At 39.0% G+C, this 17,206-nt stretch overlaps 1 pseudogene; it reads left to right on the forward strand.

Annotated features, from left to right (window-relative positions):
- The window catches only part of LOC149228450 (auxin efflux carrier component 4 pseudogene), a 95,403-nt pseudogene that overhangs the window by 12,303 nt on the left and 65,894 nt on the right, over window positions 1-17,206 (forward strand).

A 17,206-nucleotide genomic window follows, 5' to 3' on the forward strand; every position in this document is an offset into this window, starting at 1 on the left:
TTCTGGGGGTCGGTGGTGTAATCATATCCCCTGCACAGTACATCAAATTCAAGTAAAAATGCATCCAGATCTTCTGATGGAAGCCAGTGGAATGTAGGGATATGTTGAAGAGGGATTGCTTTCATAGGCGCGTTTGCTGCAGAATCCACTATGGGGTATTGTAATGTAGAGGTTTGGGTGTTTGGCTGGTTTTCAGCCATTGGGCGAATATATGCCAATAACCTTCTGGGATATCTAGGAGGGTATTCCTAGGTTGAGAGGGAATGGCTTTAACATGATTAGTTTTAATAGCACTTCCTCTATCTGGGATAATGAGAATGCCTGATGTCTGAGGAGATTGAGTTTCTTCAGCAATCATTTTTGCAGTATTTCCCTTGTCTGGGTTGTTTAATGGCTGAGTTGTTCCAATAGGAGACCTTGGTTCCTCAGTTTCCCCTGTTTCTCCTTATCCTTCACAAAGATTGCTGAAATTCCCTTCCTGCAATAATTCTGGAGTAGAATTTTCAATTTCTTGAAAGTCCTGCTCTTCAGTTTGACTATGCACCTTAGCAAAGGCTACAGATGGTGATCCTGTGGCTTGAAAGGAACTAGTAGGTTGTTTAGAAAAGACTTTCCTGGGTCCTACTGAGGGCTGAGATTCTGCTTTCTTGTAGATTTCATCTATGAACGTTGGTCGGCCAAGGGTCACCGGCCCCTTAGCTTTCTCTGGCTTGGGTAGAGGTTTGGGATTTGGGATTTTTTTCTAGCTTTTTATGCTTAGTCATGCACTCAAATTAACTAGTAAATTCTATTCAAACAACAACAAATATGTAGGAAAGCAGACAGAGGAGCAGGGCTTTTACATGCTCCACACGTAGGTTCTTACCTTCCGTTTTTAAAATCCAATTCTTCCCTAGCAGGTTCGTACACTACTCTGAAAAAAAAACAAATGGCTACACTCTTTCCCCTGCAACGTCGCAAAAATGTAGAGCTATAAAAAGGGTCTTTTTCACCTCTAATTACCTCACATTGATATGTCAATCCGGGAACATTTTGTTATTTCAAAGAGTGTCTCAGTCTGAGGCTATCATTTGCCAGAGTAATGCTAGTAGTACAATGTTCAGAAATACAAGAGTAAATGGATGCTTGTCTACAGCTTAACTTCTTCAAAATATTAAATCACACATTCAAAAGACTAAGCAACTTATCAGTCAAGGGTTCGGTAGAAATAACCCATCCCTTTGGAAATTGATGGAAAAGGAAATCAGAGAACAGATCATGGATCTGGGATCTGGACAGTAAATGCCAATGCTCACTACAACCTGAGATTGTTCTTCCCACCACACCAATAAATGGAATGACAGATGAGAAATGGAACAACAATTAAGAAATCGAACAACAAGTCTGCAATGGAACAGAAAATCCGAAATGGAACAACAATTCTAAACTGGGATGGCAGCTAAGAAATAGAACAGCAACTAAGTCTCATAAGCAGTAACAATCTTAATCTATCAGATTAAATGCATTAATCGTAATCAAACGACAATCTTTCACTCTTATGGGCGAATCGAACAACACACACCAATGGAATAGCACTGATTACTGATAAATTATGGAACAACGCTTGAAAACCATATACGCACACAACACACTTAAATAGTAATCTAATCCAAGTATCAATCTCAGTTAGAAAGAATACAACTGTGTTTTAAAATAGAACAGCATTGTTCATAAGTCCAACAATCGCAAAGAACATAACTTCCAAGATGAACTCCACGATGTTAACAAATAAGTGCACAACACAAAGCTCTGTAATGGAATAGTAACAGTATTCTGTAAAGGCTAGCAGTATTATATCAAATCCTAAAAGAACAGGAATATGATGAAAAATCAGTACAATAGTTCTGTCTGTAGGAACCTTAATGAATTAAACATAACAGAGCATGTGATGTAAACTTATAAAACACATCAGATTATCAAATAACGTCAATAAGAAAACCACGCATAAACCAAACATAATAATACAGGAGCAAGTGTCCTCCAGGGCCGGGCCCTTAGCCTCCAGGGGTACACCACTTGAAGTTATTCCAGACTCAGAGATGAAGTAATAACCAAGTTTGTATTAATGCATAGAGCAGAATTACAATAAACCAGTTCTTAACGAGACTCGATGATCAAAGTTTTGATCTTAAAAGAAATTACATAAAAGCATAACCGTATCTAACTCCCTCCTGAGCTAACAGTGCTGCCCCTTTTATAAGGGTGACGACGGAGATGTCTAAGTGCAGAAATAGATAAAACAACGATCCCTCAGGATCAAGGATCCTGAGGGATTCGCCGAACCATTAGTCCTCAGTCATTTCTTTCCTCTCCTGCACCGAGCTGAGATCTCCACCTCCTTTTCCACGCTGATTCACTTTGATTTTCTTTGCCTTGTTTTCATTCGGTCTCTCGTCAAAGGGATAGCGGTTAACCCGTCCTTGTCCTTTCCTTTGGAATGACAACTTCTCGTTTTCCCTTCTTCCTGCATAAGGAAATGACAATTGTCATCATTTTAGTCTTGCATATTAATCTCACATGTTTTATTATAATTCTTTATCATTTTTTGAGTTCATGATGCAAAAGGTTTGCAAGTTCTAATGAAAATATACTGAAATAATCATCAAAAACATACCTTCTTTAGTACTCCACAGTGTGAACTAGCAGAATTTTCTTGGCTCTCCTAGATTTTAAGGATTTTAGGAATCAGATTAGGATTTTCAAAGATAGGTGGGGGTTTGGGATCTGGATTTGATCTAGTGTAACGTATCTTCTTCTTTGGAGCCAGTTTCTAAGTATGTTTTTGGCTTTTCTTGAAATAGTTTTAAGGATACAACTTTGACAGTATCTTCTAGGAATTTTTTAGATGAGGGGATTATGAACTTTCCTAAACATCTACTGAAACAACGAACTGATCAAGTATTTGAGACAATTGTTCAATTCATAAACTACACTGGAGATAGAATGAAGCAACATTTATTTACTTCGGCAATTGGAAAGCAAAGCATTTTCAAAGGCTACCTGGATAACTTCAGACTCCATCTGTAACTTATGAAATAAACAACAATAACAAACAATTATTCATTTCCTCAGTGGAGTCGCCAATGATGTTATCACTCAGGTTGTTCCCAAAAGTTGTAAGAAAGGGAATACAGCCGAGGTAACCACAGAGCAATCTTTTAGATGCAGATTCTAGCCCATCAGCATCCAGAGAGGGCCCTCTCTTTGTAATTTAGCTTTGTTTTGATGTGTGTTAGGCTAGCTATGAAGTATAAGGTTTTTTTTTAAGTTTGGTTGGAAGGATTCAATAGAATAGTGAGGTAGACCTGAAAAGTTTCGGTCCATTGGGCATGATGGAGTCAAAGGAATATAGCTTCCTGGATACGGTCTCTAAACAGAGGATGGTATCACAGAGCAAGGTACTCAAACATGGAACAATTTAAAGGCTGAAATAAGATGGAATGGAGTCAAATGGGTAAAGGGTAGTTAAGAATCCTTCATCATATTTTTCAGAGGGAAAATGGTTGATTACTGCTAAGGAGAAATTAAGAATTCCTTAGCAAATACTTAAGATGAAAGAATCAGGGGAAACAGGAGCAATTAAGAATTCACTATTTATACTAATTCTGAAGAAAACATAGACAATAATAAAGATTGAAGACAGAGTGCAGTTAAGCAAATTCTGAATTATTCATTTTCTCTAATATTGAGATCATGAAACATAGGTGAAATAATAAATGTAGAAACTGTAAAACATAAGTTAGAAGGGACTTATTGATCCATAAAATGATTCAAGAATTCTGTAACAGGTCCTTAACATGAATTCCTAATCTAGTGAGCTTTTACAACAAATGGTTCCAACAGCCTTTTATTCCAAAAATATCAGTATTACAGAAAAAACTATGAACACCCACCAACCCCAAATACTTTGTTTGGGGGGGTATTTATAAAAAAATGTCAAAATATCTTACAAAATATCTGGTAGAAATAATATCTAGTGGTGATTAATGCTTCTTTTACAAAAGATAGAGACAAACAGTCTCGGAAACAGGGAAGCAATAAATTGACACGGTGTTGGTCGCTTCGTCTTTATTGGATGTGTTGGAGGTAGGTGCTGCGAGTCGGTTTACGGGCGTCTTTTGTTGATACCCTTTGCTGGCTGTTCCACCTTGGCTGGACATTCTTTGACTTTTATCAGATATGATTTGATCCGCTTAAGCCTCATTTAACTCTGTTTATCTCATCATGGAAAAATAGTCTAAAATCTCCGCTTTATCCAAGATAAGTTTACAAAATTCCCAACATGTCTTCCCACCATTGTTGATCTGGAAATTTATGCCTCTGAAGTTTCCTCAGTGTTTCATCAGCTTCTGTATATCTAAAAAAATTAGGCTGGAGATGAAACAGATGTTTTACTTCATGTCCAATATAAAATAAGTTCTCTAAACTATCATAGAGACTTTGCCCTGAGGGGGCGCCTTTTCTCCTGAAGCACTTGTTGATGAATTAACCTGATCAATAGCATATGTGTTTAACTTATGTACATAATCTGTGTGCCTCATGAGCCTGTCATTATTTCCTAAAAGACTTGGCAGCCCTTTATCCTGTAAAATTGTGAATCTTTGCATGAAAGAATTCATTTCTACTTGCATATCTTCGCATCTTTTTTCTAAATTCTGCATTAGAGTTTTCTTGGTTAGAACTCTTTTGATATCCAAAATGGTTCCTATCTGTTTGGGATACCGAGCTGTTCCAGCTGTTCTCTGTTTCTATAATTCAAAAAATGAATGAGCTTGTTGGCTTGATCAAGCATTTGTCCTAATAAAGCTCTTGTTTTTTGAATTTCTCCATGTGTTGCATTCACCAAGTCAATCTGCTCATAAATTTCTTGGATAGATGGCCAAACATCACTTAGGGATTGAGTGATATTGCTCCAAAGGATTTATTTAATTTCTGCTAGAGGCTTGTCCATAGTGAGATCCTTTTCTAATGTTTTGACTTTGTTCTGCAATGCTTTAACCTCTCTTGTTTTTTCTGCCACATTAATTTTGGATTTATCATAACTTTGTTCTACTTTTGTCAATTTCTCCTTTACTCGCTTCAGCTCTAACACTTGGAGTTTCAGTTCCTCCATGGCTTTTATCAATTCTTCTGTGCTCATACCTGTACTGCTGCCTGGTGCTGCTCTTGCTAATGTTGTACCTATGATTACCTAAGTTGTAGTTGCTGGGACATTTGGGGCTGATGTTGATGTAATTGTTGAGGGGACTGTAGTTGTAACTATAGGGATTACCTCAAGTGGCTGGGAGGTCGACTCTCCCTGCTTCTCCTTTAATGCTTTCTCAAGTGCCTACCCTGTATCAGTTAATCTTTCACTGATTTTCATGAGCATGTCCATCATGTCCTCCTCTGATTTTTTCTCTATTATTTCTGCAGTCTGAGGGTGTCTTGAAGGAGGTAACTTCAGCTATTTGCCTAGGGCAGCAATGTCCTCTTCCTTTTTCTTGATTATTCCTTTATGCCCTTGGCATCTTTGGGGTTCATGTCCCAGATCCATAATGATATCTTTCAATGATTTGATTCTATTATCTTTGACCACAAAAGAAGCTTTTTCCCAATCTAACTGAGTTGTTGTGTTGTCTAAGGAACTTTGCAACTCGTGGACCAACATTGCTTTGTCAACCAGTGTAGAATAAACCATTTCTCCAATCTACTTGTGGAGCTCAATCTGGTCCAAGGGGTGAATTTCTTTAGCTAGGACCTCTAAGTTTGTTTTGATATAATCTGCTACAGATCGGGGTTGCTGTACCTTTGGCTTAAAATAACTCATGGTCATTTTGACTTCTTTGATGTCATAGGCAGACATCAATCTTTGCTGGGTTGAGGGGGCTATTTTTAAATATTGATTATAGATTTCAATTCTCACGGGATCATTCCTGGCCTTTATCTCTGTGAAAGTCCGTTTGATGTCAGAGGGTTGTTTGCCTTGTGGCCTGGTAGATGACACTTCAATACTATGCTTCCTTTCTAGCTCTTGCCTATGTGAGCTAATTGATGTATCTACCACTAGGGAAGTCTGTTGGCTGGTTACCCTCTCAACTCTTAGGTTGTCTGTTGTTTCTTCAATAATTTCCTCTTCTAACAGATGATCCAATCTCTGCCTCTTTGCACCCAGTTGCTCTGCGGGTCCTCTGATAGGTGTGGCATTTTCTCTCTCTTTTCTTGCCTTTTTCCTCATTTAGAGGAGTTTGTAAAGCTGGGATTTTAGCTGCCTTAGATTGGGCTGGAGGAATTTGCACTTGTTCTTGTTCTCTAGACCCCCCTGGGTGATCGGCCATTATTGGCTGTTCTGTAATTTCCACTTTTTTGCCCTTTGAGGTGCCTCTGATTGATGTGTTGGTTCTCTGTGTAGGCTGCTGAGAAGTTCCAACAGAGGATGTTCCAACTGCTAATTGTTGAGGCAGTTTGAAAGATACCTGTCCAAAAGAGTCCAGGTCAAGAGTTTTTTCAATTTCTTTCATAGCTTTTTCCATTTTTTCCTGTTCAGTAATTTCTTCAACTAAGGTCCCTTCTACCCATTCTTCTTGATTTGCATACTGCTTAATTTCTAGGATATAAAATGTATGTACACTGATAGCCTGTACTTTACCCTTCTGTTACTTATGAAACTACATGGGTCATATGGCACCCACCCAAAGCTCTTCTTCAATCTGAGGTGGTCTTCTAAGATCTGTTCTGCATCTTTCGAAGCTTCCCTAGAATGGATAACGTAAGGGCCTAACTGGTTTTTGATTCTTAGTTGAGCCTTCTTCTTTGCATTACAAAAGTGAGTTAGGCCTGCATTGATAATCTGTCTGAAGTATTCTAATGAAAATAACCTCATGGGCACATATTTGGGCAACTTAAAAGGGCGGAGTTCACACCCATATATTCTGATTTCAGTGTGATTCTGGTAGAGGTACCAGTCACCTATCCTATATTTTTTAGAAAGTTGTAGAATCTTTTTCATATCACCAGAGATCCTAGGGGGAGGAGCTTCTATCAACAGCGTTGAGGCTGGATGTACAAATAGGTCAATGAATTCACTATAAGTATAAGAACACTCATAGGTATTGTGGAAAACTGAGTTCCAAAAGATCACGGACCTTCTATTTCCCTTTGAGTCTAATTTTCTGATGGGAAATGGAAAGCTATCTGGCTGATAATATAACAACAGATGGTATATAACAGATGTGTATTTAAAAACTCTTCCCTTTCCAAATTCATGAATTGAGCATGGATTTTGTTTGCAATGAAGGTGCCATAGTCATACTTGACAGCAGGGGGTCGTCCTAGAGTGAACATGGATAACAGAACCAGGGTGATATCATCCACATATTCACTTGTTCTAAATCCCAAGACTGAGGATATCATGTCAACAATAAGCCTACCAGTTTCAGTGAAAAAATCTTGCAGATAAGGAGGAGGGCCTTTAGGTTGATGCTTTGGTGACATGAACATCTGAGCAATACGAGTTATCTTTGTGTTGGGCAATTGAGAGGCTTTTTCTAGCAAAAATCCCATGGAAAGAGGAGCAAGAGGCTCAGTGGAATGGAAGTGTATCATCTCATTGATGGATTCAGCAGTGATGGAAAACAGGACAGTTTGGGAAGGTGACATAACTGCCCTATGGACAGGGTCATAATTGGCACAACATTGGTGAATGATATCAGGGAAAATATGAACTGAGGGAAGAAAGTACATAGGCAGATTTGATTCCCACAGTCCAAAAATGTCAGAGTTGTTTTGATAACTATCCCTAATTTGGAAGAAGGCCTGAAGATGATTATAATTAGTGGTTAAGTCCTTTATTTGAAAATCTTTGTCTGCAAGAGGCAGATAATTCAAATCTTTGTGAGGTGCATTTACAGGCGCAACATTCAGAGCTGCGGGTGCTTCCATGTTTGGTTCTTGTGTTTCAAACTGGAATCTGGGATTGTTGTGGGAAATTGGACTGAATATCAGGTCTAGCAGTCTTTTTTATGGGCTAAGCAGACTGGTCTCAACTTGAATTTGGCTTTCACAAGTGGAATTTTCAGTGAAAAAGAGGAATTTACAGGGTTGCCAGTAAAACAGATAAATACCTGGAATATGGAGGCAAACTGAGTAATTGAAAGTTGAATAATGGAGTGCAGAGCACGCTGCTGTGGTCTCTTTGGACGGGTGACGGTTGAAGAATTGGTACAATGGCTTCAGTCGTTATTTTGCATGGGAGCGTGAACAAAGAGAAAATAGAGTGAAAATGACATTTCGTCGCTTTTTAACAAAATATGGTTTGGCGGGTAATTTTGGCATTTAATGAGCAGATAACGTCAGCATGACGGGACAATTTGTCACGTAGAGGAGGGTACAAAAGGGTGACGTGGCGATGATGTCAACAGGAGGGTGGTAAGTGGTTTTGGCCCGCACTGCTTATCGGCTCAAGTGGTTTTCGGACGGATGGGCCGTGAATAGCGCGGGAATGCACCACGCGTCCTGGTATGGGCTGTAATATCGCTCATCTCCCAGGCGTTAAAGTGCAGCGGATAGGCGGGTCACGATATGATCTACAGCCGTCAGATGCGAGGGCTAAGATCGGACGATGGGCGCTGCACGAAGATGACGAGTGGTTAATGCGCGGGGGCCCGGTCACATTTAATGTTTTTTAATGGTTTCGGGACTTGTTTGATTGGTTAGCAGGGTGATGGGTTAAGTTATTAATAAACAAAATGTTAATTAATCCTTTAAATGGTGCGGGGAATGGTTATTATAAGGTTTCAAATAAACCTATAATTCCATGTAAAGCAACAATATATGGCTATATTTTAGCCGAGGGCAGGGATAATGTAAGTTTTGGGGATCGTATTATACATAATACGGGGAAAGGGAACGATTATAAGGGATTTATATAATAATGTTAATCAGTCAATATGAATTTATGAAAAATAAGCACTAAGTTATAAAGTTTAACTTAGGCTTAGGAGAAGACAAAGGTTTGTATGTGATTTTGTACAATTTCCTAAGTAAAATGGTTTTATTTAGGCTTTTTATGAAATGAGATGGAATGAGTTGGGGATATTGAGCAGATCTCAATATTTCTTGGGGGAAATTAGTAAACGATATGGGAAAATGAGGAGGGGGAATTAGTTATGCTTTGCTTGGCATATATCCAAACATCTGCCATGGTACTTGTGATAATAGTAAGATGAACATCTTGAGAGGCAAAACCTATCACAAGTTTCTTTCAGCAACATCAACTACCTATCCAGCCTACTGTACCTAACATTTTTTCTTCTTCTTCCATGGGTGCATTTAGACTAGCAAACCCTTACAAATCTTATTTTCTTTTCATGGGAATCCTACCTAGTTCTGCCCTTATTTCTTCCAAGGGCTCAATTTAAACAGTCGAGCTCCTTTGCTTCTCTACCTATCTACTTATCTACAATGTTTAAATAGTTTGGACAGATTTTTATTCTCTATCTCTAAACAGGAAATTCAAACATGAACTAGCCAAGATTAAGTTGTTTGGCCATTCATCAACTACAGCATAAAAAATTTCAACAAGCTGTACATGATACTTTGTTTACGGAAAGTGAAATAGTAGTGGCATTTGGACTTGCACACTTTCCTGGTCCTTTTATTAGGGGTTCATTTCTTTTCTTGTTTTTGACCACCTATCTTTTCACCCTTTGATTTTTCTTTTAGGGTATACCCTCTTTTCATTTTTTAATTTTTTGAAATCTTCATAATATGGAAACCATTATGACAAGTAAAAGTATGAACATATTATAAAGCTAATCAAGTCAATCATGAAATATGACACCTTTTGGTATAGGAGCATAACAGGGTCCAAGTGGGATAGGTGGGTGGCCACCAACATCGACCTGGATCATTCCTCCCCCTTAGGAAGAAATGGTCCCCATTGCGTTGAGTTCCTCCATGAGATGGGGAAACTTCTGTTGAACCTGGTCTCTGGTGAGATGTTCTGCAACCTCTGATGTGTCCAGTTATGGTGGGAAGCTTGGTTGAGGGTGGTCCACATTGAACACTCGATGCAAGCAAAGGAATGGGGGAATGCTTTTCTCCAAAGAATTGTTTCCCACAGCCTTGGTACTTGTGTAAGGACCATATCAGAGTGGTTTGAGCTTCTGATGGGCTCTTGTAAGGTGTTCTTTTTGCAAATGCAACCGAGTCTTTCGCCCACTTGAAACTTATGTGGTACCAGACGTTGATCATGTAGCTGCTTGTACTTGGCATTTTTCAGAATGGAGTTGCAATAGGTCGGCCCATTGGGTAGAGGTGCTCCGAAAGTCAGATCAAACAAATGCTTGACCTGAGAGTGCAACGGTACCCCTGTGGATGAGGAGAAGATGTCCCCGTATTCTTTCATGACCATATCCCTTTGCTGCTGGTGTTGCGTGGAGGAATCCTTCACGAGGGTCATGGATGTGGCGACAATCTTCCCCTTACTTTGGGAGTGAACCAGACAGAAAATGAATTTCCTAGTCCAGGAGATGAGCTTGCTACATTTCTTAGCAGTGACCAAAGAGGTGGCAGTAGGTGGGGCTACCTCTGGTATCTTGTATAATGAATTACCCAAAGAAATAATAACAGCGCGAGGCCTTGATTCATACATAGCATGTTGCCTCCATAAGTATGGTTGGCCTAATAGTACATCACAAACATCAAGAGGTGCAACATCACACAATACCTCATCTGTGAAGGGCTTGATGCTGTATGCAAGGCGACACTACTAGTGGACTCGAAGATCTTGTCCTTGGTGAAGCCATCTGATACTATACAATTGTGAGTGTGGATTAGTCGGTAGGCCTAACTGCTTCACGACCTCTACTAAAATGAGGTTCTTTTGGCTACCACTGTCGATAATGAATTACAGTGGCGAACCCTTCACCTAAATCTATGAGTGGAAAAGACGCTCCCCCTCGTTTGGATCTTTGGAGTCATTATTCTAGACCTTGGTGGCTGCAACAATGGCACTGGGCTCCGCATCAATGATTTGCTTCCCTTTGTCATTCCCCTTGTCGGGTTCCGACTCAGGGTCAGAACATGCATTTGATTTTGAAGCCTTCAACTCGGCCACCAACGACTGCTTGTTCTGACACTCACTTGTGTTATGAGTGGGGCTCTTATGGAGCTGACAACACTTTCCTGTGCCCTTCTTTGACTTCATGGTGTTGTTATTTTCTTGCGGCTTAGACAGGTTGTCGTGGGTCACCTCGCCTTGGCTTTGTCCTTTGTTCTTCGGATTGGCAGATCCAAAGTCTCACTTCTTTTGTTTAAACTTTTGCCTGATATTGACAACATATCGATACGTCATGCCAAGTGAGGAGATGTTCAGGAACTCCATCTCGTCCTCAATGTACCTATGTAGTCGTGGTATTTGAGTACCAAATGAAGCTCGGAATTCTTGGTACCCAACTTTGTGCGAAGGGTATGAAAAAATATTTGTGAACTCCGGCACATCTTGGTCCCTTCCTTGTCGCAGTGTGGTCCACTTTATGTATTTATCCTCATAGCTTTTGACAGGGTAATACTGCTCCTTGATGGCATCTCGGAATGAATTCCAAGTGGGTGCGGCTGAAAATAGTGAGCCCATACTTTCATCCTTCTGCTCGCAGTAGGTTTCCCACCAGTCCTTGACGTGGGGGGCTGCTTTGAGAAGAGAAAAAGTAATATTTTCCCAGTAGATTTAACCATTTATCTACAACATCTGCATCTATCTAACCCTCAAATATGGGTATTTGAATGTTAACTTATTCCTTAAAGAGTGTGGTGTTTCCATAGTAGCTGCTGGAAGTAGATGCGTTGCCCATGGGTAGCCGCTGAAGGATCTGGGCAAAGTTTTCCATCATCGCATTCCTTTGTTGCTTGAGGGATTCTTTAAGAAATATTTTGATAGGATATCCTACCCCATCATCTTTGTTTTCATCTGCCCAGGGAGGTCATCGGGATTTGTGAGGCAGTCTTACAAAGGTTCAACAAGTTCAAGCCCTAACTCCTTATATATCGACCTCATTGGGGACATGCAAAGAAAAACAAAGAAAGAGAAGACCGCTCTAATACCACTAATCCAAATTTAAACAAGAATGCAACAAATTACAGATATAACCATAAACGCAGAGATGCAGCAAAAATAATACTTCATTTCATTAATGTAAAATACTAAAATATTCTTACAAAAAAAATGGAAATAAACCAGCTAGGGCGATGGTAGCTTATCTTTGAGAATATATGTGGTGGCTACATGCCTCTAAATTGTCTTACAATGAGGCTCGAAGGCCTATTTATTGTTGAGAAATAATGGAAAATAGTAAACATCCAAAAACCTAACCCTAGGAGATGAAGAGCCAAACTATGGGCCTTGTTTTGGGTAAATTGATACATCAACTTCCCGGGATCGTAACTTTGGCATACGATCTCCGTTTGACGCGAACAATATCTCATTAGAAAGATCTATCCAAGTACTACAACTTTGGGATGAGAAAGATTGGTCCATGGACCCATGTTTCTCCCCGTTTTTCCAAAAAAATGTTGTTTAGGGCCTCAAAATGGCTCTAGAAGTTTAAGACCCGAAAAACTGCTAAAAATAGTCAATTGTGCTACAATCAAGGAAACTGAAAAATTGAAAGAGATATTTGTGGGGGTCCAAGTGGGATATGAGGGTAGCCACCAACATCCATCTGGGTCAATTTTCCCCGTAGTGGGTTTTTCCCTAGTCTCCCTCCAACCCTGGTGTCTCTATGTGTGCATGCTTTTCTTCTATTGTTCCTTTATGTTCCACTGCATTGATGATGATGATATTTTTCTTTCTACATAGTTGCATATGCTGATGAATAATGATGTAAATTTGAATAATGTTATAATGCTATGGGGTGAATTAATGTGTTAATGAAGAAATGCAATTATCAAAACAAAGAACAATGTAGCCCTATGAAAAATTAACATTAGCAATATTAACATTGTCACCAGGTTTTCTGCAAGATTTTCCTCATTCTTAGAATAATATCAATATGTCATCAATGTATACTATCAAGAAATTATCCAAGAATAAAACACACAATTCATCAAACACATGAAATAAATTGGAGAATTAGTCAAACCAAAAGGAACCATAACAAACTCATAATGCCCATACCTAGTCCGAAAAGTAATTTTGTAGATGTCCTCTTCTTTGATGCACACCTGATGATATCCTAATCTCAAGAAAATCATTGAGAACACAACTTCTCACTTTAAATGATCAAATAAAGAATCAATCCTTGGCAAGAGATATATGTTCTTTATCATCATCTTGTTCAACTTCCGGTAATCAATGCACATTAACCTAAGAGTACCATCCTTCTTCTTCAAAAATAACACTGGTTCACCCCATGGTGACACACTTGGCCTAATGTATCCTTTGTCAAGCATTTCCTTCAACTACAACTTTAGTTGTACTAACTTTGTCGTGCTCATCCTGTAAGGTGCCTTTGATGTTGGTGATACTCTTGGTACCAACTCAATAGATAAATCCACTTCCCTGTGAGGAGGAAATTCTGAAATCTCTGCTGGAAATACATCCTAAAACTGCTGCAAAATCGGCTACCTATTCAAGACTTTGCATCCTCAACATCCTAACCTTTATCATTGTAAACATGCACTGAAAATAATACACACCATTTCCTAAAACCACGCTTAACCTGCATAGTTGTAACCATTCTCACCGATGTATACTTCTTCTTACCCTGCAAGATTATCTTTTCTCCATAATCATCCAAACACTCTATAGCCTTCTCATAACAATCCACCCCAGTCCTACAAAGATACAACCAATCCATACCCAGAAGCATACTCTATGATGCCAATGGAAGCACATTTAGATGTGCTAATGCAGACATACCTTTAAGCTCAAATGCACAAACTCCTACCCAATGATGAACTCTTTTCTTAGTACCTATAGCCAACTACACCAACCAAGATTCTTCATGCACTTCTTTTCTCAAACCACATTTATCCACTAGGTCGGGATAAACATAACTATAATTAGATCTAGGTTCAATCAAAATGGAAACAACGTGATTAAATAGCTTACATTCCATCTCAATAATAGATGCATAATGATCAGTCTACCTATTATCTAATACTGCATAGATCTGAGGAATTCTCTACCCAACATCCGAACTATTTGCACCTCCTGAGCACTGTATATTTGAGGTCGCCACCTTGATCAACTGACAATCCTTCTTGCAATGATATTTTCCACATATCCAACACTGCAACAATTCCCTACCACAACCCTTTTTCTGTTTCTCTCTAGGTTCAAGTCCATGCCCCTTCTCAACTGCATTAAAATTATTGTAAGGAGCAACATTTTCCTTCTTAGCTACATCATGAGGTCTTCCCTGCTTTGGTAACAACTTTAATTTAGTCTTATCATTCTGTTTCCAAACCTGCTTAGACTCATTCTTACACTTTGATTGATCATAACAATTCTTCAACTTTCCAATGAATTCCTTGAGCGACCAAGGCTCATCATACTCAATCCGACCCTTAAATTCTAATGGCAATCCACTGATGAATCTCTAAAAATTTTGCTTTTCATCCTTAATATAAGGCACATACCTCAAAAACTCTAGGAACTTAGTCATGTACTCCTCATCTTTCATAGATCCCATCTTCAACTCATAAAATTCCTTGGCCTTTCCATCATAGTACCTCTCTAACAAGTATTTCTTCTTGAAGAGTCTCTTCAATTCAGGCAAACTCAACTCCTATGTCCTGATTACTGTGACACACTTCACATCTTCCAAGCAGATGTTTGATTTCATCTTAAGACTAAAAATAACTATCCTAGCCTTCATGTTCTCTGTATAATCTTGCAGCTCAAAGAACTTCTTCATTCCAAGCAACCATGCCTTTTCATATTCCAAAATTTTCAACTCTCCATCGAATGTAGGTGGCTTGGATTCCTTGTAATCATCCAATAAATATCCTCTCTCACTCCTCCTGTGAGGATGATAGAGATGATGAACATGATACTTGTATGAACTAGAACTAGCATAGAACCTGTAGTCACTGCCTCTCCTGTCAAGTGTATCTAAGAACCTACCATCTCTAACTATATAATCCATGTTTGACCTGTGCCCACCATGAGTCCTGTTGCCATATTCCCCATTAGTATTTTACTCCTATCCATAACTAATCTATGGCTATCCCTATCATTGCAAATATGAAAAATCTAAAGGAAAACTGCATTGACCTCTACCTATGTTCCCTGTGCCTTGGCAACTATTTCCTGTGACTAAACGATTCTATCATTATCTACGTTGCAACTTTTGATTTCTACCTTTAGACTTCTCAAGGTATTTTTTATGTCAAGAGAGTACTCATCTATATGCTACTCATATGATCAATAAGGAGAGTCTCGTGGATTGTAGTCCACCATTTTTCTAGTCATATTTTATCCTCTTCTTCTTCCTACAAACATACCATGTCAGATAACTAAAATAAACATATTCAACATACCTTAGTGAGGTTCATGGGAGGTTATCTCATCTACAAAATCATCTAGATTAACATTATACATGTATATACATAATCATATCAATATATCAACATCATGCATGATAATGCTAACTCCATACAATGACCACATGCACGACAACCATAACCATGAAAATGCATGCATAACGACATGCTCTAGCCCATCTAGTCCAAGTATTTAAAGCATGATTTGATACCACCATGTGGTATCAGATACCACACAAAGAGAAAAAAACCCACTCGAATACCACCCTATAACACCCCCTCCTACACTTATCCAATTTCACCGGTCTTCCATGGTAAACATGAGGCAAAGAGTTACAATGAAAAGATTTAACCTCCAAGCTTCAGTAATGGAAGTGGGGCTAACAACTGGAACTTACTGACCAAAACTGACATCCTATAGAGCTTATATGACACTCAAGGGCCAAAGAACCACTCCAGTTGACCAAACCTTGAGCTAAACTACTTTTCTAGTGACCTAAGACCCAAATCGCATGCACAAGCCTAGATGAGTGTGGTTATGACCCTCCAACTGCATGCATAAGCCTACTTGAGTTCGGTTGTGACCAAAAATCCTTAGTTCAGTGCCCGTGGTCCTAAGATCTGAGCCACAATTCTAGGCCAGCCTCTAACCACTACCCAAAACTTCTTGAGACTTTCTAGAATGATAAAATACTCAAAGACAATGCCAATCATACAAAAATTGATAAAAAACTTGACCTAATCGGGCCTAATGATGACTGCCATTTCGTCAAACATATGGTGAACATGTAGTCTACAAGTCATGAATGCATATTTGAATGTAGGAGTCTGAAACTTATCCGAGAATCACCAAGAAGGTCTAATTCCCTCTCATAATAGCTACAATAACACTTGTTATCACATGCATTCATTAATCATCAAATACTAAACAGGTCATAGCTAGAGAACATTACAAATCGATGCTTATAACTAGCATACAACTAGATTTTTAACCATGACACAAAAACCATCAAATCACCATAATACCAAGTACAAGTTCTCATAGAATACAATAGGAAAATAACTCTTATTAACTTATGAAAAATCCGACCAAGTCAGGGTCTTCCACATACCACCTAACTATAGATTGGGCTAAACCAAATCTTTCTTTCATCCAATCACCCTCAAGCCATATTACAAGCATGAATGTGGGATCTTAAGACATAAACACCTAGGGCTTTCCAAATATTAAACCAGCTCCATCCTCACGCTCCCACAATATTTCCAAAACAATTCAAGATATCACATAAGAAAATCGAGGCATAAGGAACCAAGGATTCACGAATATTAAACCACCTCCACCCTCAGGCTACTGTGATCTTCACCAAAACCAGACAAGAGATCACAAAGCCAAAAAACAAGCTTGAATGCCTCAATTTTTCTTCACCAATACCTTGAGGAATTTTCATATCTCCTCCCACCTGATGAGGGATTCCTAGAGATCAAAGCACCTCCACCCCCAGCCCTTGGGAATTTTCCTGAGACCACCTCACCTAGTTCCAAAACCTTCTGGAAATCCAAAACTCAACCAAATAAATGCATCCCCTCACAGTACCATGACTATATTAGAAACTTCCAAGGCAAGGCCGAAACCACTTTAAAA

Source organism: Pinus tabuliformis, chromosome J (assembly GCF_031772625.1).
Source record: "Pinus tabuliformis cultivar Carrire ecotype Pingquan chromosome J, CPIR1, whole genome shotgun sequence".
Lineage (NCBI taxonomy): Eukaryota > Viridiplantae > Streptophyta > Pinopsida > Pinales > Pinaceae > Pinus > Pinus tabuliformis.